This window comes from Sciurus vulgaris, assembly GCF_902686455.1.
Source record: "Sciurus vulgaris genome assembly, chromosome: 17".
In the NCBI taxonomy this organism is placed as follows: Eukaryota; Metazoa; Chordata; class Mammalia; order Rodentia; family Sciuridae; genus Sciurus; species Sciurus vulgaris.
The window spans coordinates 3,183,363-3,205,152 of NC_136478.1; the positions used below are offsets into that span (position 1 = coordinate 3,183,363).

Below are 21,790 nucleotides of genomic sequence, written 5' to 3' on the forward strand. Positions count from 1 at the left end.
AGGTTAAGTCACTTGCTCAAGGTCACACAGCTAATTAGTAGGAGGGGCAGAAAGTGAACTCAGACAATCAGGCTCCAAGTCCATATTCCTCACCAGAGTCCCACGCCGTATCCCTAACCCAAATGAGGTTCAGTTATGTCATAAGTACTGACTGGAACATGCCTGGGTGCTCCCAGGGAGGGGTGTAGATGGCAATTGTGACAGATTCTCAAAGGAAGTAAATGAAGTGCCTGGAGGGGAGGGAACTGGCCCAGGGCCGAAGGCCAGCATGACACCAGAAAGTTCTAGCCTTGGGCTGGGACAGGGCAGGAAGGTCTCCCTTCTTGTCCCAAGTGGAGGCACCTGGGCAAAGACACCCCCAGAACTGAGGGCCGTGGGAAAGGCCTGGGGAAGTGGCTGCCTCCCTGGTGTGCTGGCGGCACGCGGCACAGAGCCCAGGCTCCAGGGTCCACCTGGAGGCCAGAAGAGGCCACCAGACAGGGCCAGGAGAGCAGGGCTGGGCCTAGCGGCCAGAGCCCCAGGCAGCACGAAGCCATGGTCAGGCTGCCACTGGCTTCGACTCTTGAAGACCAGCAGGCGGAACCTCAGGGCCCAGGACACCACCACGACTCCGGAGCTCCGCCACCCTGTCCACGGCTCCTGGCCATAGCGGGTGGCAGGCACCAAGGCTGAGGGGGTGCCTCGTCCTTCCCCCTCCTTTGACCGCATCTCCCGGGTCCTTCCCACCGGCCGGGCGGCCCAGCCCTGTACACCAGACGTGGCCGGGGGACAGCCAGCCATCGAGGTGGGCCTGGTCAGGGACACCCAGCCCACGGACCCACTACTGGTCCGCACCAAGGCTGGGGCCGCTGGGCCGGGGCCCCTGGGAGCCTGCTCAGTGGCCGCGCTCCAGCCCAACAGAGGCCCCATGCCACACTCTGCTGGCACTGCCCGTACCAACTTTCTGGCCAGAGGAAGCCGGAGTGTGAGATTGGAGGGTAAAATCTGATTTGAAAGAACGTCACCACTCGGCCCGATGACAGCTTTAAATATTAAAAAGGCGCAGAACGGGGCGGGGGAGGCGGTGCCGACCGCCAGCCTCAGCCAGCTCCTGCCAGCCGCGCTGCCATCTGAGAAGGCACCCGGGGAGAACAGGCTGTGGAGACAGCTCCGCGTCCTGGCCCCGCCAGAGCGACTGCATCCCACCTCCCAAACCGCCCCACGACAGGTAGCGTGCCCCTCACCGCACCCAGCACCGAGAGTGCCCGTTACCGAGAGGAGCGCGGCGGGCGGCGCGGGGGCAGGCTTGGCTGGCTGTCATCTCTGCAGGTGCGGGTGGCCAGCTCCCAGCCTGCTCTCCATATGCACAGCCCGGCAGCCAGCTCTCAGCTGGGAGGCCCACGGGGACTCCCTCCCACCCGGGGAGGCGCGGGCCCACCTGCCAGCACCTGGGGCAGCGGGGGCAGCGCGGGTCCCCGGGAGCGCAGGGCGTGCGCACAGGCGCGTGCACAAAGGCCCGGGGCCGTCTGCGGCTCTGCAGCTGGCGAGCCTGTCCCTGTCCCCGTGCGTGCCCTCAGGATTTCATGACAAGAATGAAACTGATCAGACAGCCTCCCGCTCCGTAATTAGGGCCGATTGAAGGAGACAAAGAAATCCGTGGAGATCGCAGCGGGGAGCGAGCGCGCACTGGCTTCGAACGTGGTCTCTACACTCTGGACCACCAGGCCCTGACATAAAGGCCACGGGCCTCCGCTCCTCCGCCTGAGCGCAGCCGGGCGGGCTCCAGACGGCCCTGGCCACTCGCCTTTTCGGGTCAGGCCTCGACTCTGTGGCCCCCAGAGTGGGAGGCTGGGAGGGCTCCCTCGTTGCTGTGCTCAGTGGTGGAGACAAAGGCAGGCCTGAGAGGCCTCGTGTGAGTGTGCAACTGTCCCCGGTAGAGAGCACACGCGTGTGCACGTGATGTGTGTGTGGCAGGAAGTGGTGGGAGCATGTGTGGGTGCTGGCCTGGGGCTGGTGCTGGCGTCTGAGGAGCTTGCTGTGCCCCATGGTCTGGCCTTCTCTAAGGTCCCCAGCTGGGCCCGAGCCTGGGCATGGTCGGCTATGGCGGAGAAAGGTGGGTCTGGGGCCCGGGGCCCCCAGGGCAGGCAGGGTGGCTCAGCAGGCCAAGGGCACCTGCTGACGGACAACTGCCTTATCCAGGACCTGCCCAGGGAACGGGACTGGGTGTCAGGACCCTGGAGCAGCCTGGTCTGCTGCCCTCCAGCACCCAGCACATAGCACCCAGCACCCGTGCAGGCAGGTGCCACTGGAGGCCTGGGCCCAGCCCCCCGGGGTGGTAGTAGCTTCGGGCGGCCACTTCGCTGGCACCGGACCATGCCAACCTGCTCCAGCACGCATGTGCCGCTCCCCTCCTCCTGCCACGGTGATCCTGCGACTTTACAGCAAATTATTAAAACTCACTTATATTTAATCTGCCTTCTGGAATTAATTGAATTTTTACGCTCAGCAAATGCCACAGTTTGCGCTGCCTCCCGATCGCTGGCTCGGAACAGCTAAATGACAAGGGCCGACCAGCCAGGGCGGCACAGGGCTCTGGGGCGAAAAGGCACCAGGGGACGCGGGGGCGTGTGGGCACCATGCCACCCCATCACCTGAGCTGGGAGAAGCTGGATGTCTGCACAGAGCCCGGTGCTTGGGCATCTGGGGCTTGGGGACAGCTCAGGGGTGAACCCTGCTGCAGGGCAGGCAGCCGTGGGGACGCCAACAGGCGGGCGGCTGTCCTCAGCCAGGGGGCCTTCGAGGTGCCGCCGGGCTCTGGGATGCTTCGCCCTCTCCCAGTGATGGGCTGCAGCCAGCCCCGGGAGGCCCACGTGACCCACAGGACTCACATGGGGCTGGGACCCGAGCCCCGGCCCTCAGCCGCAGGGGCACGTCATGGGCGGCAGAGCCAGGGTCACCTGAGCACTGTCCTCTCGCGACACAGCAGTCAGGGTGCTAGCGCTGCGGGCGGGAGGGGGGTGTTTCTGGAGTGCACGGGTGCCAAGCATGCCCTCTGGCATCTGCCAGGTTCCTGTTTGGGCGGGATGGCACCAGGCTCCCGAAGGCACGGAGGTGTCTGCCCCCTCGTCCTTCCCAGCCTGGCTGACCAGCAGCCCCAGATGGAGGGCAGGGCTGATCCAGTCCTGGTGCCGAGGTTCCGAGAAAAGCCCAGCCTACGCCCCAGGACGGCGACGGCTTCCGAAGCTGGTGGCTCATCCACTCGGGTGGGGACCTGAAAGATGCAAACCAGGTAGAGCAGGGCACGTCTAGATCCCAGCCACTCGGGAGGCTGAAGCAGGAGCCCGAGTTCAAGGCCAACTGGGCAGCCTAGGGAGACCCCCATCTCAAAATAAAGCAGAAAAAGGGCTGGGGGTACAACCCCCGGGCTCCACCCCAAGCCCTCAGGGACCCGCCGGGAGCTGTTCTTATACACCCCATGAGATTCAGAGGCAGCCGGCTGGGGCCGCAGCCCTGGTGGGGGTCCTACAGCCCTGGGCCATCTGACCCACTCCTGTGGGAGAAGCGCACTGCGTTCACCCCGACGCGAGCCCGCAGGTAAGGCCCGGCCCGCTGGGTGACTGGCCACCCAGCCAGCTGCCTTGTGGAGGCACATCCCGCCACCCGGACTTGAGTTCCACGAAGAGTGGCATCCAGGGGACCTGGCCCTCCAGGGTCCTGCCCGGGTCCTTCGAGGTACCGTGTGCAGGCCCCTCTCCCAAATCCCAGGCCTGAAAGACACCCCACCTGCGCCTGCCCAGGATTTCCAGAAGAGCAGAGCCTCCTCCCAGGGCCTCCTGCCCAGCCCTCCAGGGCGCTGCACACAGGGCCCAGCCTCCTGGACTGCAGTCCCTCGTGGCCCTGGCCCAGGCCCACCTGAGGCACAGTTCCCGGCCGGGAGCTCTGGTTTACTGAGCGCTGGGCCCCAGCGGCCTCCCCGCCTCAGCCCCTCCCTGGTGGGGAGAGGGACGCACAAACCCCACTTCGACCACCCCCAGGTCAGCCTGGAGGGCCTCCCACATGGCCTAGCAGGACCAGAGCAATGCAGGGCCGGTGCCGGCCTCCGTGACTGCCCTCCCTCGCCTGGGCTTCAGCCACAACAAACCCCGCTTGAGGGCCGGGTCTGGAAGTCCAGGGTGGAGGTGGGCATGGTGCTTCTGGTGGGCTCTCCCTGACCTGCCTCCGATGGTGTGCTCCGCTGGCAGGGAGGCCAGCAGCTGGCTGGGGCCTCTTCCTACGAGGCTGCTACCCACCACGTCAGGGCCCACCAGACAGCCTCCTCAACGCTGACTGTACCCATGACGCTTCCGCCTCCACCTGACAGCCATGCTGGCTCCTAGGGCTTCAACCCAGGATCCAGGAAGCAGGAGCATTCCGGGTACCACAGGGACCCCTGAGGCGTCATCCGCCACAGCCAGCCCAGAAGGAGACGGGCAGAGGAGACTGGAGAGGTAGGCTGCCAGGTAGCAGCTGGTCAACCAGCAGGCAGGGAACCACTGCCCTGCCACCCGGTGCCCTGGGGCTGCCAGCTTCCAGCGCTCGCCACCTGCTCCCTGGGCTCTGGTGCTCACTCTTTCACCCTGAGTTCACCCTTTCCCACCTCTCGCCCTCGACTTCTCCACCACGAGACCTGTCACCACACAGCCCAGAGCCTCTTCTGGTTCCGCTGCTTTCCCCACAGCCTAGAGAAGCCCCAGAAAAACGCAGAGTGGATGTGCAGAGCCGGAGACCCTGCAGCTGGGTCCAGGAGCAGAGCCGCGCTCCGGCCCCGGGCCTCGCACCTGCCACTGCATCACAGAGATCCCAGCTCCCGTGGCCGGCTGGGGCCTTAAGGGGCCTCCCCTGTGGCCCTGTCCTGCCTACTGTCCACCTCCCCAGCCGTGATGTCGGGTCAAGAGGCTCAGGGACTTTGGTCTGATCCTCAGTGCCCAGCACAGTCCCACCCACGCTGAGGACCGTTGACAGCTCAGCCAGTGAGCTCTGTGGGTGGAGGCCTGGCCAGCCCAGCGGGATGACCCTCAGCGCCAGCCCTGACCTAAGGCCCTGCAGGCTCCTGATGGCCTCGGCGGGTCTATCCAATGTCACTGGAGCCTCAGGTCACACCTTTTCCTGTCCCCCTGACCGTGGTCCAGTCACAGCCCGTAGCTGGCCCAGCTGGTCCAGGCCCCATGGCCTCAGATGCCCAGCCACAGGGCAGGCAGATCACCACACATTACGATGTGGTCACTCTCCGTACAAGACGGAGCACCCTTGCCACAGCTGCTGCAGGACTCCAGGGGCATGAAGCGCCACTGTGGGCCACCGTGGGCCATCGACCCCAGAGTTGGCCCCTCCCACCCTCCAGGCAGCCGCTGTGCCCCGGGAGGGCCCCTGCCACCCCAAGCCCAGGGCTCCAAGCTGACATTGCGGGGATCCCCATGCCCACCACCCCTAATCTCACGCCCTCTGCTGGCTTGTCCTGCAGCGAGGAGTGGCCTGGAGGGAGGACTGGACCAACCAGTCTGTCCTGGGAGAACTCAGTGTCTAGTCAGGAGACACAATCAAAGGCGGGGAAACAGAGGTCACAAGGGTCACAGCCAGCACAGACGTGGTGAGTGGGACGCGTGCCAGTCAGGGGCTCAGGAGGACGTGGTGCTCGCCGGGGCCTGAGCAGAGGAGCTCCTGTGCAAAGCCCAAGCGGACGGGCCAGGGCAGCGCTGGCCGGCACCGGGAGGGTGGACGAGGGCCACGGGAGGCTCTTCAGGCCTCTGCAGAATAAAACCAGCAACGAGAGCAGCCCGGACCTGCCGCGCTCAGAGGGACGCCAGCCGAGGCCGCAGGCGGAGGCAGGGGGCAGAGCCCTGGGGCTTCACCTGCCCGCTGGGCAGAGCGGGCGCTGGCCTGCGGCAACGGCCCTACTGGCTGTGAGCCCAGTGCCTCCTCCTGCCACCTGGGGAGCAGAGATGGTGGCCAGAGTTCCCACCCTGGTGAGGGGGCCTCTGTCCCTCCAGCCATGAAAACCACCTGCAGAGTGAGCAGCCGCCTGGCACCTTCCTCCCAGGTGACAGGGAATGTCTGGGGCCACTGGCCCTTCCTGAGGACAGGCCCCTGCCAATCTTCAGCCTGCTGGGCGCCAGCCAGGGCGGAGGCTGGGAGGAGCCGGCCTTATCAGAAGGATCTTGGGCCTTCCACCAGCCTCCCAGCTCCTGAGAACAAAGGCTGAGGCCACCCCCATCGGCTGGCTGGCAGCTCGGCAGCTCAGAGAGGGGAAGGGGCTTGCCTGGAGGCACACAGCTGACTGCACCCTCACCCTGGCCATGGAAGGGCAGAGGGCAGCCCAGCCAGGCCACTGGGAGGGGCCCTGGGCTGCTGCTGACCGGAAGTACGAAGTATGGTCTGGAGAACAGAGTGGAGACTAGGGTGGAGGCTGATCTGCCCTGCTGGGGCGGGGTGACCAGCTTCCCTCCAGAACTCCCAGGCAGAGACAGGAGCAGCACTGGTCCCAGAGTCCAAGGAGTCAGGCGGGCAGGCCACAGTTGGCCGCCTTCTGTGGGTGCCGCGGCTGAGGGGCAGGGTCCTGTCATAGCGGGTCTGTGCCCTGGCTGGCCAGGAATCACTACCCCTCCACCCTGGCACCGTCTGCCAGGCCTGCAGATAAAACGGACGTGCCCTCGGCGGCCCTTCCCTGAAGCCCTTGGCGTGGGGGCGGGCCAGCATCTCTGCTCTGAGACCCCAGCTTCAAGGACCTGGCCCGTCACCCACCACACGAGGAACCTCAGAGCAGAAGGTGCCCGCAGCCACCTCCCCACAAGGCCCAGCTTCTACTGGGCAATCAAGGCAGTGACAGCCCCCGCCAGCCTGTGGTCAGGGAAGGACCTGCCTGCTCGCTGGTTCTTCACGGGCGGTGGCACGGTGGGGACGGATGGCTGAGAGGGGCACCGACACTGAGGGTCCCCACAAGTCCTGTGGGTCGCACAGACACAAAGCCAGACAGAAACTGGGTGTTCCCGGGGGACACAGGGCATCTGCTGCCAAGGTGCCCAGCCAGCCCGGGGTCTCAGTCCCTCCCTGGACCTCCGCACAAGGGCCTGGACCTCCAGAGGGCCTCCCAATGCCCAGGACGCACCTCGCTCACAGGAGGGCCTCGATTCTGCCAAGGACAGGTCCAGGGCCGTCCACTAGGAACGAGGACCCAGCCTGCTGCACCTGCCAAGGCCTCCCAGACACAGCGACCAGGGCGGCGGGGTGGGGGGTGGGGGGCAGGCAGCACCTCATTCACTTAGTCCTTCCTGCGAGATCGACTCTGCCCTCTTGGACTCCGTAAAACCCACTCATCTTCAAATTCCAGTTACATCTGAGACCACATCCCTTTAAATGAGCTTTTCTCTCTGGAACCCAAGTGACTGAGAAGCATTTGGTAATACTGGGTATTAAGGACGTACCATAAAAACAAATTGCATTGTAAAAGTGGCCTCTTAACAGACAACCTGAGCTCCAGGGTTGAACGTCTAATTCACAGCGCTACCCATGGGGCGTCACATAAACCAGGGGCGCCACTGGCAGCTGCTCCCGCCAGCTCCTGCGGGACTCTGGCCTGGCACGGGGTCAGCTGGGCCCCGGGACCAGAAGCCTCCCCCAGGTGAAGTTCCCATGGCGGCCGGGCCAGCGCCCGCGTCTGCAGGACCCACGCTCCCAGAGACAGCTGCCAGACACACTAAAATCCAGGAAGGGAGCAAACCAACGCAGAAGAGGCAGCCCACCAAATGCCAAAATATAATGAAAATTCAAGCAGCTAAAACAAATATAACAATAAAAGACTGGAACCCTAGAAAAGCGATCTCTACAATTAAGCAGTTTTCTGCTATATAGTGATAATCACCTAATTATACTATTAATGACAGTTCAACCTGCTTTGAAATAAAAGGACATTCTTCCATAACAGGGTGCCAGCTGTTAGTTACAGATGTCAAACATCTTTAAAGCGTTATTATTAAGGGGGAGAACAAAAAAACCCTATAAAATGAATGCGTCCATGCCCCCCCTCTGTGCAAAAAACCCGCAATTAGCCGAGTGTGTGTGCAGTGCCCACAAAAAAAATAAAAATAAAAATAAAAATAAAACACAGAAGCCCAAGGAGGAGACAGAAGGGGGTGGACCGAAGCGGCCGCCCCCCGGCCCTTCGTGGGCGTCCGTCCGTCTGCACAGCACAACGAGGGTCCCTGTATGTCTTAACGGCATCTTTCATTCCTTCCAAGAAATGATCTCCGGAACCAGGATGTTCACGCCGGGTAGCAGATCTCCAGCGATCCCCACAGGGCTCCCCCAGCAAACACAAATCGTCAGGGCCGGGGAAGCCGTCAGCCGAGTCAGAGCTGGAGGGACCCGGGTCGCCCGCCCCTGCCCGCAGACATATGCTCGGGTTACCCGCCAGTGCTTCTTCAAACTGTGTGCGCCTTTGACATCATGTAGCGCCAAGGTGTAATAAATATCCAACTCTGTCTTCTGACAATAGGCAGCCACATTTAATTAACTGGAGCGTAAAGAGCTGGGGGCCAGGGAGAGGGGCTCGGAGCCAGCGACAGAGCTGAGATTAACCTTTTAAGCCAGCCGCGGGCAGGGCAGGCCGGGCCAAGGCCTTGTCAGGAGGGTGTGAAGACAAGCTGGCTGAGCCCAGGAGGGGCCTGGGTCGGGTCCCTGCCTGCAGGCGGAGCAGAGCGAGGTGATGGGCCCCCGCACCCCTCCCTCCCTGGCTGCACTGGGAGTCCCTCAGGGGGCCTCACCGAGGGGCCCGGCGAGAAACACCCCTGGCTGAGCTCAGCGGGCGGCCGGCGGGCACCCCCGGGAGAAAGTATGCTGCGCTCCAAACCTGCTCCTCTCAGCTCTTGGGACCAGGGCCCAGGTGCCCAGGGGGACGTGGGCAGTTCAGGGTCCCTCCTGTCAGGTCCCTGGGGAGACGTCCTGGATCTGGGCCTCGAGCAGGGCACTGGGCTGCTGCGGACCTGGGGGTTAAGCCTCCGGGTTGGGGGAGCAGGCTGCTCTGGAGCAGAGGAGCCTGGAGGCGCTAGAACGTGGCCCGTGTGCTGTGCAGGGAGGCGCTCCTGGCTCCTCCCAACTGCTGGAGACCCAGGGCCAGGCCCTCTCCCTCTCTGGGCTGCTGCTGAACAATGGATGCTGGGATTTTCCCAGGCTTCTTGCTGCAGGGCCGAGGAGAGGCAGCCCAGTGCGGGCGACGGGAGGCCATTTATCCAGTGACCCGCTTCCATGGCTGGCCTTCAAGAGCTTCGCGCTCCCACAAGAGCTTGGGGCCCAGCCGGCTCTGCACCACTTGGACGCCCTCCCAGACCAGCCCAGGCTGAGGCTGCCTGTCAGGACCTGCCGGGCACGAGCACCGATTGGCCCCGGGGGTGGGGTGGGGGGTGGCCTCTCCCAAGCCAGCCCCCAGAGGGAACCCTACAAACGTCCTGCGTCTGCCCAGCAAGAATGGTGGCAGCTGTCCTCACCTCCCCGGGGGCTCTTTCTAGGGAACTTGGCGTTGGAGACATTTCTCTCGAATTCCCAGGAAGTTCCCCAGAAACACAAGGGGACAACTTGGTCCTGCTGAGTCCAGCTGAGCAACAGAGGGCAGGGGGCACTTCCCGCACGGAGCAGCAGGAGCTGGGTTCTGCCGGCCGCCTGCTGGCCACCTGCTCTGGACCCGCCTGCTGCGCTGGACCTGCTGCTATTAATAGCAGCCGCTCCTTCTCCAGAGGAGACGTGCTCGGCGACCTGGTGACCTGGGAGACAGCAGGTGCCGGCAGGGCTCCATTGCCCAGCTGGGGAAGTGGAGGCTCAGGAGAGGAGGCTCAGCGCCACACGAGTCTGACATGCAGTGATGCGGGCAGCGTGGGCCACGGGAGCCAGCGAGGCCCAGGCCCATGCGGGAGCCACGGAAGCCCCTGAAGCAGGCTGCTCAGAGAGCCAGTTGGGAAGACTACCAGGACCTTGGCCCCTTGCAGAACCCGCCTGGCCACACTGATGGGGCAGGTCCAGGACGGTGGGTCCCCACAGACAGAGGGCAGGCCAGCAGCCAGGGCTGGGAGGGGCCCCCAGGGGACGCAGCTCCTGGGGGCAGGCGATGTTCAGATCCACTCAATCGTGCACCCCAAGGTGTCTCGGGGATTTCTTTAAAAGCAGGGAGAGGTCAAAAGGACCCACCTGCAGGACACTGGCCAGGCAGCGCCCTCCATTCGAGCAGGTCCTTTCCTCCATGTCCTGTGCAGTTCTGTGCCAAGGTCCTGTACTGGTGGTGGGGTGACTAACAGCTAGGAAGCGGGGGTCAGATGGTTGGGGTCCAAGCCCTGACTACCTCTTCCTGGCTGTGTAACCCTGGGCCAGTCAACCAGCCTCTGTTCCACTTCATCTTCGACAGGAGGGCAGGGATGACACTTTCTGCCTGACAGGCCGGAGGGCGGGATGACTCCATCCGTGGGAGCCCTTCCAGCCCTCAGCTGGCCTTCGGGAGCCCCCACGAGCAAACTCGCCACGCCCCCCTGGCCGGGCTCCTGGAAAGCCCTGGCCTCCTCCCCTGCTTCCTCCGGCCAGTGCCATCCTTCCAGAAAGGCCCTGACGACTCCCAGGCTCCCTCTGGGGTGACCTCCAGCGCCTGGAGATGCCAGTGAGGCCAGGGACGCAGGGCTGGCAGCCCTGGGCACCCAGGAGGAGGGCTGGGTTCCAGAGCAGCCTCCTGGCCATATCCCCAGGAACGTCCTCTCCGGCTTGGAGGGCGTGATAGTGACACTGAAACCGCTGTTTCCTGGGCCCCTGGTCCTCAGTGCTAGGTCACCCACAGAGGAAATCCACCCCTGGAGCACCACCTGGAGGGTCAGAGTACTGCTGCCACCCCAACCCACCCCCCACTTCATGGACGGGCACTGCCACCAGGCTCCAAGCTCCACGTCTGTCCCTACTGCGTCCAGCACTGCCTGCCACTCACAGAGACACTGGCTGGCCTGACCACCAAGGCGGCTCTTGGCCCTCTTGCTGGTTCAGGTTCTTGTCACCTTGGACCTGTCCCTCTGCTTCCTTCCCTCCTGAGTTTAACGTCAACTGGCAGGTCCAGTCCCCATGGCAGGGGTGCCTGTGGCCCAGACACAGCAAAGCTCCCCTAGGCTCCTAAACGCCCCCTGAGGAGAGCCAGTGACCACCCCAGGCCCTTGCCGGTGGCCCAGGCAGGCAGGCAGCCCTCGAGTCCGCCCTGTGGTTGAGGTCAGCAACGTGCATTGGACCTTCTCCAATGGAGACTCTCTCTTGTGATGTCCAGTACGGTACCGGGCATTCAATGGGGCCAGCGTGATGGGCCACTGAGGTCTGGCCTTAGGTTTGATTTTAGTGAATTCCCTGTTCTGATAATTAGTAGTCTCACACGGCCAGGTATCGGGCGGCCAGGCCCAGCAGCATTTGTGCCCTGGACCCTAGAAGACACACCTGACTCCTCAGCCGGAGAGCAAAGTCCCAGTGCCTTCTGGAAAGGCAGAACTTGGGCCCAGTGCAGCAGGACCTGCCCTCTGACACCCAGCGTCCTTCAGCGCACAGCAGTCGGTGACACCCCAGAGGAACCCCCACCTGGTCATGTGACCCCTTCTGAAACTCAGGCTCTTAGCATTTGCTTCAAGCACCACCCCCTGCAGGAAGTCCAACCTGACCCTCCAGCAAACGAGTCCCGTACGTGTCCCCACCCTCAGGAGCGCTCAGTCCCGGGCCAAGTCCTCCTCCGCTCAGGTGGCAGCTCGAGGCCAGGTGGGACCTCTGGCTTACTTCCACCCCTCCCCCAGCCCTGGGCCTGGTACCCAACAGGTGCCTGGGACCTGCCTGGGCAGTGGGCAGAGCTGGCTGCGAGCTGTTTGCTTTACCACCCCTCCCGCTCGGCTCACCCCACCGGTCTGACCCGCTGGCTGCCTCTCTCCACGCCCAGCACCTGGGAGGTGACAGAGTCCTGACTCAAGGCATCAAAATCAGGATGAAAAGCCAGGCAAGTGGGGTTACTGGTTTCAATACGCTGCTCACACCACACGTCCTGTCCCCACGGCCCACTCTGCGGGCTAGACGCCGTGCCTGGCTCTCCACACAGCTGCCCGCGGCTCACTGGCAGGACCCTAAAGCCCCAGGTGACCCGCCAGCAGAGGCGGGTCAAAAGAGAGGTCTCGCCCCCTCTGGCTCGAACGCCGCGCTCTCCCCAACACCAAGGCCCCGAAGGCCCACACTGACCAATGGCCACGCCGTGAGGCCCCCAACTGCTGTGTGCCCGGGACGCGGGGGGCCACTCTAATCCCACCTGGCTGCTCAGGGAGGGGCTGCAAGGAGAGGCCCGCTGGCCTCGGGACCCCGGGGCCGCCGCGTGGGCCTCGCCGCAAACCCCGGAAGCTGCCGGAGCCTGGCTTTCCTCTGCCTCCCCCGCCGGCCTCCACCTCGGGGCTCAGGCAGGAAGTGGCCTGGGCTCCAGGCAGGGGCCGTCTCCAGGGGCTGCACTCCAACGGGCTGTCCAGGAGGAGGGCAGCTGGCAGGCCCGAGGCCAGCCCCCGTCCACACAGGCGCATCCGGGTTCCAGGGCGCCCCGGGGCGCAGGTGTCCACAGTGCACAGCCCAGCCACCACGGAGACGCAGGGGAAGCTCCCGGGCACGAGGCCCCGGACACAAGGCCCTGCGGCTCCTGCCCGGGAGAGACCACAGCCACCGAGAGCACCAGCTCACCCTGAGGACCCGGGAAGCCAAACCCCTGCCCAGAAACACTGCCCAGGGCCCTGTGCCGGCGGCACGGAGGCAGAGCTCGAGCTGGGTGCCCGGTGCTCACCGTGAGGATGTGGCAGGGCAGGGCACAAGCCTGGCCACCCCTCACCAGTAAAGAGCCTGGCAGAGGCCCTCGAGGAGGGGAGCGTCCTCGGGGGAGCCCCAGGCTGCCACGTTGGCAGTGGGGACAGCCGGCGAGCAGGGGCAGGTAGCGAGGGTGGCGGCAGTCGGGCCACTCCGAGCCCAGCTGCCCCTGCCCAGCAGCCAGGCCTGCTGGGAGCACCCTGCGATCGCCAGCTCAATGCCTGCAGCAGCTGCCCCAGGCAGAGCCTGTCCCACCCCCTGGGAGACCACCTCAGTCACACTAGCCCTTGTCAGGGTCCGGAGCCGCGCCTCGCCGCGGGGCACCCTCGTCCCGACGGGCACGGGGAGCAGGGCTTCTGGTGCCGTGGCACAGCCCAGGCACCAAGGCCTGGCGGACCTGGGGGGCCTGACCTCTGCTCAGGCCGCCCACCCGGCCCTGGCCTGGCCACAGCTGTGAGTCACCAGCCCCACCTACAGACCGAGAAGCTGAGCGAGGCCTGGAGCTTCCCCAAGCGGCCCTGCCCCCGGCCTGTGCCTCTGGGTCAGGAGTTCGCGCTAGCCACTGAGCAGCCAGGCTGCAGTCACCAATGAATATTCATGAGCTATCCGGTTCCACACTTTCGTTTCTGGCCCAAATTAATAATTTACCAGGAGGTTCATAAAAATCAGACATGGCTCATTAGTAGTTCCCCAAAAGGCACATGGCTTTCCCTCTGACCCTGGGGAGGCGGGTCTTCCTGTGACAGGCGCACCCTGCAGCTCAGAGACCCTCACTCTTATGTTCACTGGACCCCACAGCGGGCGGCCCGCCCCGCAGAAGCCTCCCCGCTCTGAGCCCCTGGCACACCCAGCTGGAAACCCCCAAGGAGACCTGGCAGAGGATGGAGCTCTCCCCTCCCAGGGGCAAGGCCACCCCTACCTGGAAGGCCGACTCCAGGGAGCGTGTGTAGGTGGTGGATGTGTGGCCAGCTGGATCTCCAAGAGGACAGCTTCTGGGACGGTCCACTCCCCCATCAAGGGGTGGACTCCCCACCCACTGACTCTGGGCGGCTTGTCCCTCTCTTGGAACCAACGGAAAGTGGTCTGGACGGAGAGTGACCTCCAAGGGCAGGCCCAGGCAGGGAGCCTTCCTCCACCCAGGGCCCCGGGAGGCCTCGGGCAGTCCAGCTGAGTCTGGGCCAACAGCCTGCAGGGACCGCCAGACAGGAAGCAGGACCAGCCTTCAGGCCCAGGAGCAAGCCCCTCGCCGTCCAGCCTCGAGAGCGTCCCCCAGGCACAGTGGGGCAGAGGCCAGCCTGCGCCCCAGGCTCCTGCAGAATTCCTGGCCCACAGCATCGTGAGCCCAGCAACCCACGTGGCCTCACGCCCTCACAGAGCTGGGTCCCCAGGGACCCACCTGCCAGCCCCCACTGTTCCTGGGACCTGCCCACCCATGGGCTGGTTCCTGGGTTGGGAAAGCGGGGCTGAGACTTCTAGGGTCAGCAGGTAGGTGACAACACCTTGTCCCTGGGCCCTCGTCAGGTTCCTGGGGCCGGCGGAAGCCGTGCCCCGGCAGCTGCAGCCGGGCCTGGGGCACCCACTGGTGCCCCAGGCCCCTCATGGTGAGTTCCATTAAGACCCGCACGGCCTCCCCCTCCCCTTCCTTCATGTCCCCTGCCTGCCCCCTTTCTCTTGTCAGATAATCACGGAAACCAGCAACCGGTTGACACAGTTACCAAGACAACAGGAGCGCGGCTGGAGGAGGTCTGAGAGCTAATCCTAAATGAATTACAGGACAAGAGTGACAGGGTGGCCTGGCGGGACGCTCCCGGCAGGCCTGGGCCAGGGACAGGGCGCTGACGGCCTGGCGCTGCCACTTGCTGGCGAGTGGGACACGGGGCCCTCCGCCCTCCTCCCACGCGCCTCGGGCACAGGGTCCACCCACACGGCTTTGCCTGGGGCGGTGGGGAGGGGGCTGGGAAGACCCTCCAGTGACCCCCCTTGGCTCAGACTTGCCACCCTGTGACCGCGGTGTTGGGCACCAGCCAGCGGAAGTCTGCCACCCCACGGGGGCACGAGCAACGCCCTGGGAGGGGCCCTCTTCTGACACCAGCATGGAACCCAGGACGCGGGCAGCGAAGCCACAGCTGGGAGTCACTGATCCAAGCAGTCATGGCAGCTGACGGCCCGCAGCACCCAGTCCCTGCTTCTGCCCATTACTCCAGGAGGCAGGCACGGCCACTAGCTCCATTCAACAGATGTGGAAACAGAGGGCCCAGAGAGGGTGAGTAACTGCCCAGAGCCACACAGTCAGGAAGAGGCAGAGGCAGGATGGAATCCCGTGCTGACCTTGACCAGTAAGGCCCCCCAGAGACGCCCGGTTGCCCCACGAAACTAAGAGGGGGACCCAGCTCTCAGCCGCCACCCCTCAATATCACCATGGAGGGCAGCCCGAGGGCCCGTGACCCTCCCGGCTGCTGCCCACACTCGCCCTGGCCTTAGACCTGGCACCACCCAGCCCAGGCCCACTCTCCAAATGCTGGATGCCCGGAGCACCCAGCTCAGCCTCTAGAGAAGTGAGGGCCAGACCAGCCTCACAGGGCTCGTAAAGACAGACCACTGACTGCCCTCCCAGCTTCCGCCTTCCTGTGGGCCTCAGGGACCCGAGACCGCGTCCCTAGCAGCACCAACTGGTGCTGGTGCTGGTGCTGATGGCCTAGAACTGTTTTTGAGAAAGAACCATGGAGGGAGGCACTGGCCTCCGCTCAGCCTCCAGTCTCCAGAGGCACAGTCCCAGGGCCACCAGCCAAGATCAGTGCACAGTGCTTCTTTGCAGCAGCAGCAGGTCCACACTGGACCTCGCCTCTCACCTCACAGTGCAGTCAGTCCCAGGGGCCACCATCCTCCTCTTACCTGGGCCATGGCGCCTGCCTCCAGGCCAGCTGGACTCATCTCAGCCTAGCGGCTGGACTGGCCCTCACGAGTACCAGCCTCACTGCCCGCCCTGCTCCCCTGGCAGCTCCCTGGCCTCTCCCATAGCACACTGTCCCACTCCTCCCATGGCTCCTGCCCTTCTGGCTACACGGACACCCCTTGAGCCTCAGGGCCTTTGCACGTGCCTGGGCACTTCCCCTCAGATCTTGCAGGGCTAACACCTCCCATTTTTTTTGGCCTCTGCCTATAAGCGGGCTCCCAGCGCCTCTCCAGGGTTTGCCTGTGGGAAAGCTATTGAGGGCGTCCTGAGGGCTCCTCGGCGGTGTCTCTGGGCGCCTGGGCCTGGGCCTGGCACACAGACTTGGGTTGAGCAAGTGCACACACTCGCTATAGATGCCCAGGTTCCTGGAGCCTGGGCTACGATGTCCACGACCCACAGAATGTGGTTCCCACGCAACTTCACTTCCCACGTCCTTAGTCTGACCTCTGAACAGCCCTCCCTAGGGCTCCCAGATGCCATGTCCCGGGGCCTGGCCTGGCACCCTGCCCTGCCTGCCCAGGGGGCGTGCTTCCCACCAGGAACCACGTTGGGCCGTCTGCCTGCCCCACTCTGAGGCAGGGAGGGGGCCTGGCCGCGGCTGCAGGACACAGGCAGCTGGAGACCCGGCCAGGGTCATGGGCAGTGTGGTCGCGGCACCAGGCTCCACCAGCTGGTCCTCTCTGCAGGCCTGGGCTTCTGGAAGGGGCTCTGTGGTCCCAACAGCCTGGGAGAGTCCCTGCGGCCTCCTAAGGATGCACACGCTTCAGAGCCAGCATGGGGGTGCTGCCCAGCCGGGGGCAGTGGGGCGAGGTTCCCTGAGGGGAAAGGCCTCCACCTCTCTGTGGCTTCCTGGACATGGTCTCCCTGACACCAAGTCTTGGCCACCTGTGCACATCACAGAGACCTGAGCCCACCTCTCAGCTCCAGCACTGCCCCTCTGGCTATCCAGTCGATGCCCCACCCCCAGGGCCAGCACTGGCCGGGCAGTGCCCAGCTGGGTAGGCTGGGGTCGAGTGTTCTGAATGGCTTCTCTCTTCTCTACCCTCCTTCGTCCCTCCTGGCTGTTCTAGCCTCCTCCCACCCGGCCTCACCCTGAGTTGCACGCCCCTGAAGCCCATCTCCAGGGCTACCTCCTGCGAGAGCCCACCTGGCTGTCCTCTGCTAGATGCTCTGGGAGAGTCCAGAGTGCTCCTGCTCACCCCGCTCCCTGTCTGCTCTCGGGGACACAGGGCAGAGCCAGGCTCTGGGGCCTGTGGGAATGCTGCTGGGAGCGGCATGCTTGCTGTCCCAGGCGCAGAACTAGGTCAGACGCATGCACTCCAGTGCAGGCGGGTCTGCCGGGCAGGCCTGCACGTGCCCTGCCTGGGCTGGCTGTCAGGAGGGGACCCCGAGAGACCTGGAGTCCAGAGAAGGGGAGCGGCAGGCTGGCTGACCTCTGAGGTCCCTCCTGAGTCCAATGCTCTGTGACTTCCTGACCCTGCAGGCCATTAAGCAAGTGGCCAAATGCCCACTGGGCGGCGGTCCAGGCCTGGTCAGAGGGCGCTTCCTGTCTCACGGCAGGCGGGGCTGCGAGGGAGACCAGCAGACGCTGGTCCTGCCGGGTGAGGCATCCGGCGGGCCGGGTGGGCTGCTCTGGGCAGATGGGGCCTGGCTTAACTCAATCCCTGCCAACCCCCACCAAGGCCCCCAGCCCAGCTCCACCCAGGGCTCAGGGCCGCCGTGGGCAGAGAGCCGTGGAGGCTGGCGTGGGGTGGGGCAGAGAAGCATGTCTCCCCCTGAAGGCTTTTAAGAGAATTCTCACTGATTTCTCTCCCTTTACCCCGAGCGTTCACAGCTCTAAATATGCCACACTTAGTAATTTTACGAGCAAACCAAGCTATACATCACACAGTTTTATGTTCCTAAATTAACAAAAGGACTTTAAATCTATATGGAGCTCTTAAAAAAAGAAAAAAAAAAGAAAAAAAGAAAAGAACACCATGTCTATTTTTACTCCTCACCCCCAAATTTCCTGCTCCCTCCTAACGCACGGCCCTGTGCTTCCCGGCTCTGCTGGTCCCTGGCCAGACCACCCAGGATGCAGGGCCCCCGGGATGGACGAGGACTGTTCTGCTGAGGAGCCCCCAAGAGGGGTTCCACTGACCCTCCTCCGAAGGGTTTCGAAGCCAGATTCCTCTTCTGCAGAGTCTGAGGACGTGCCCAAGCTGGGGAACAGGCTGTGTCCACCAACCCCAGGACCCACCATCCAGGGCGGACTGTGGGGCAGCTTCTGCAACCTGGCTCTCTTGCCGCACTGCCAGGGTAGACCAGATGACCCCACTGATCCTGACACCAGCAGGGTGGCTCTGCTCACACGTTTGGGGGGACAGACAGGTGACACGGAGCACTGGGCTGGGAGGAGAAGCCAGCTCCAGACACTTTGTCCCCTGGCCAGCTGGGACTGGGAGACTGTGGCCTGACCAGCTGCCACCCAACCGCCACCTCTCTTGCAGGAAGGACTGTCCCTGCCCACCTGAGGCCAAACCCAGGATCAGGGACCATTTGCTCCAGGGGCATAAAGAAACTCCCAGCTGGAAGCAAGAAGGGAAGAAAGGGGCCCTTCCAGGCCATCAGATTCTCCCCGTGGAGCAGGGTCGGGGGCAGAGCGCAGACCCTAATGAGAACCTAACTGAGCAGGGGCCCAAGACCCGGCCCTCTGAGAAGGGCCGGCTGCAGCTGGGACAAAAGGCCCCTGGCTTTCCCAGCGACAGATGGGACCTGGCAGCCCTCCCCGTGTCTCAGGGGCATCAAGATTAATTGGTGACTGCCGGGAAAGTGCTAGCTGGGAGCCGGCATGCCCGTCCCCGCTGAGCTCCTGAGCTGTAAATAAGCAGCTTTCCCAATCACAACTGAAACAGCAGCGCCTTCCTTTTATCCAACTCGCAGGCCCACCAACGCCCGGGCTGCTCGTGACCGCCGCGTCCCACCACACGGGAGCCGGGCCTGAGGGGCCACAGGGGCCACCCCACTCCAGGCAGTCCCCCGACCCGGCGGGCCCACCAGGGCTCAACCCAGCCTGGCACCCGGACTTCCCAGCAGCAGAGGGTCGGTGCACAGAGCTGGGCGCCTCCCTACGGGCCACCTGGGCCTAACTTCGCTCTTCCAAGTGCCCTGGCCCTTCGCAGGGAACAGCCGATTCTCACGTGCCTGCCCAAGGCTGTCCTCCAATGTGATCAGGCTGGGCCCGGGCAGCTACAGACCGTCCCCGTGGCCTCGGTGGGCCTGGAGGGGAAGGCAGCGCTCCCAGGGAGATGGCACTCCCGGAGCAGCTGCCCGCAGGCCACAGCCGGGCACCGCGCCAGCCCGCGCTGGGCCTCAGTTTCCTCTGAGAGCCTGGAGCACGCATCCTTCCTGGCGGTGGACGGGGACCTTGAGGGGAGACCGGGGTCACCCAGAGTTCACCATGGGTGGGTCAGCTGACAGCAGAGCACTCTCCCCGTCCAGGGACGCCAGATAAGGGCCAGCAGGGCGCCTCCACACCACGGCCATACCCACGCCCTCCCTCTGCATCCAACACACATCGATTAGGCAAGGACTCTGGAGCCCACGGCCTGGGGTCAAAGCCCAGCTGCACCACTGACTGCCAGGGTGACCTGCGCCTCAGTGCCTCGGTCTCCGTGCCGGTCAAGGAGTACGAACAGCCTGACCGCCCAGAGTTGCTCGGGAGCACCACCGGCACTGGGCGAGGCGTGGCCGCGGCCTCTTCCTTCTCATTATTATTTAGTTTTTATGACTGTTAGGGTTGGCCTGGCGCAAAGCCCAGCGCGAAGGAGACACACGGTCCCCACCTGTGTGCAGCCCGAAGTCTGGGGAGCTCAGCAAGGGGAGCAGCGGGCGCATGGGCCTCCAGAGGGCAGGCCTGGGAAGGGCCCTGCCTGCGCCCTGTCACCGCAGGGCCAGAGGGCAGGCCCACCCTCGGCCCAGGCCCAGGCCCCTGTGCCTGGCTCTCCTTGACCCGGCCTCCTTCCCGGCTGTGAAGGAGCACCAGAGGCAAGACTCACAGGAGCGTCCGGGGGCCAGACCAGGGCTCCATCACCACGGAGCTCTGCGCCTGACTTCCTGCAGTCACTTCGTGTGGGGCACCGTCCCAGTGCCTGGGAGGCTTGCTCAGAGAAGGCAGGCGGACCTCTGTGAAGGACCAGCCATCAGCATCCTAGGCCTGACTGCTGTAGGGCTCTGTGGCAACACTCCACTGTGCCATCAGTGTGGACACTGCAGAGGCCAGACGGAAAGGAGCAAGTGTGTCTGGGGGTCAATAAATCTTTATTTACCACCAGCACTGGACGCACCCGCCAACGCTGATACCTAGGAGATTTAATCGTGGGTCCCGCTTTACAAATGGGAAAGCTGAGGCTTGAAGGGGCACTTGTCACCTGCCAAGGCGGCAGCTCGGAAGGGCAGAGCTGCACTCCAGACCCACCTGGTCTCAGGGTTCCTGCTCCATGCCAAGCTGGCTGCCCCGGGACAGCTACAGAGGCAGCTTCTGGGCCCTGACTTCCGGCGGTCACAGACACCTCAGTGGGATTTGGCTTCAGGGACAGAACTCAGGGTCCAGAGGCTCCAGAGCAGCTGGGCAGCCTGCCTCCTAGGACAGGGGCTTTGCCTCTCACCTTGGGCCACCACTGCAGCAGGCCAGGCTGCCCACCACACCCAGACCCCTCTGCCCCACCCAGCCCAGCAGGCACAGCTCTGCCACTCCCAGGCAGGGCGACTGCTGAACCCTCTGGGTCTGCACTGCTTGGGCAGGTGCCAGTGCCTGCATGGGGGAGAGGGGCCTACCGCACCAGTGCAGCCCAGGTGACCAGGTCACTGCCACCGCTGCCCCCCCAGTGCACACACACTCCAAGATATGACTGCAACCCAGGAAGCGAAACCCCCACCCTGAACAGGACGCTGAGACAATGGGCCGTCAGCCCCAGCAGGACCACTCGGCACCAGCAAGCTCCGTGAGGCAGACCCTGCAGCCCCAGGCGGTCCCAGGGCGCAGGCTGGGGCGGGTGGCGGCTTGGTCTGCAGCCTGGCTGCCCTGGCTTCAGCCCAGCCAGGGCTGATGTCCCTCATGGCTTCAAACCTCCTAGTCTGAATCTCCGTCTTTCTGAGGCGCCCTGTGTCAACAGAAATTCAGTCACCTGATGCATATGTATGCCCGCAGCCGCCAGCGGCAGGTGACAAGGGTGTAGATTACAAACACCTGCGCGCCTCTACGCCCTACCTAGGAGGCCCATCCTGCCACAGGCTGCCCTGAAGTCTGGGGCGCTGGAGGTACAGAGCAAGGGCTCTCTCTGCCGTCCCCGTCAGACCTGGGAGGCCAAGGTACAGGCAGGCCAGCGGGCCATGCCGCTGCACCCAGTGATGCCCACCGCCCGGCTCTCACCTACCACGCACACGCGGGGGGGGGGGGGGTGGCGGCTCTGGTTCCAGAGGACTCTGTCCTTGTGCGGAACACAGCCCTTCAGGAAGTTGGGGATTCCCGGTTCTAATTTTGGCTGGAGCTGTTAGGGAAGTGTGGAGAGAGGGGAAAAGCCACACTTGAGGTTGCTGAGTTACATTTCAGGCCGAGGGGGAAGAAGAGACCAAGAATGAAATGGAGACCCTGAGAAATCCTATAAAAATGGTGCAGACGCCGGCAGGAGACACAGACCTGGCCGGTTACCGAGAGGGCTGGGAAACTCCAGCAGCCAGACAGCCCGGGCAGGGTAAAGTGCACAGAGGTCCTGAAGGCCTTCCTCACTGGCTATTTTCTGTTGGCTGGGATCTCCCATGACCCTTCACCCTGCTGTTAACCCGGTGACCACGTTTTTCCTGGATCAGGGCGGCCAGGGCCAGCTCTGTGGGAGCTGGGTGCTGCCCAGGCCCTTCCTGACCCATCGCCTCCTTTCAGGGGACTGAGGCTCCTCCAGTACAAGGAAAAGACACAAACCGCAACCCCCGGCCACGTGCACATTTCCCCAGCAAAAC

The 21,790-nt window shown here is 64.2% G+C and overlaps 1 protein-coding gene across 8 annotated transcripts in view; it reads right to left on the minus strand.

Moving 5' to 3' along the window:
* Nucleotides 1–21,790, minus strand: part of GSE1 (Gse1 coiled-coil protein) — a 310,866-nt gene that overhangs the window by 61,823 nt on the left and 227,253 nt on the right. The gene's annotated exons all lie outside the window — the stretch shown is intronic.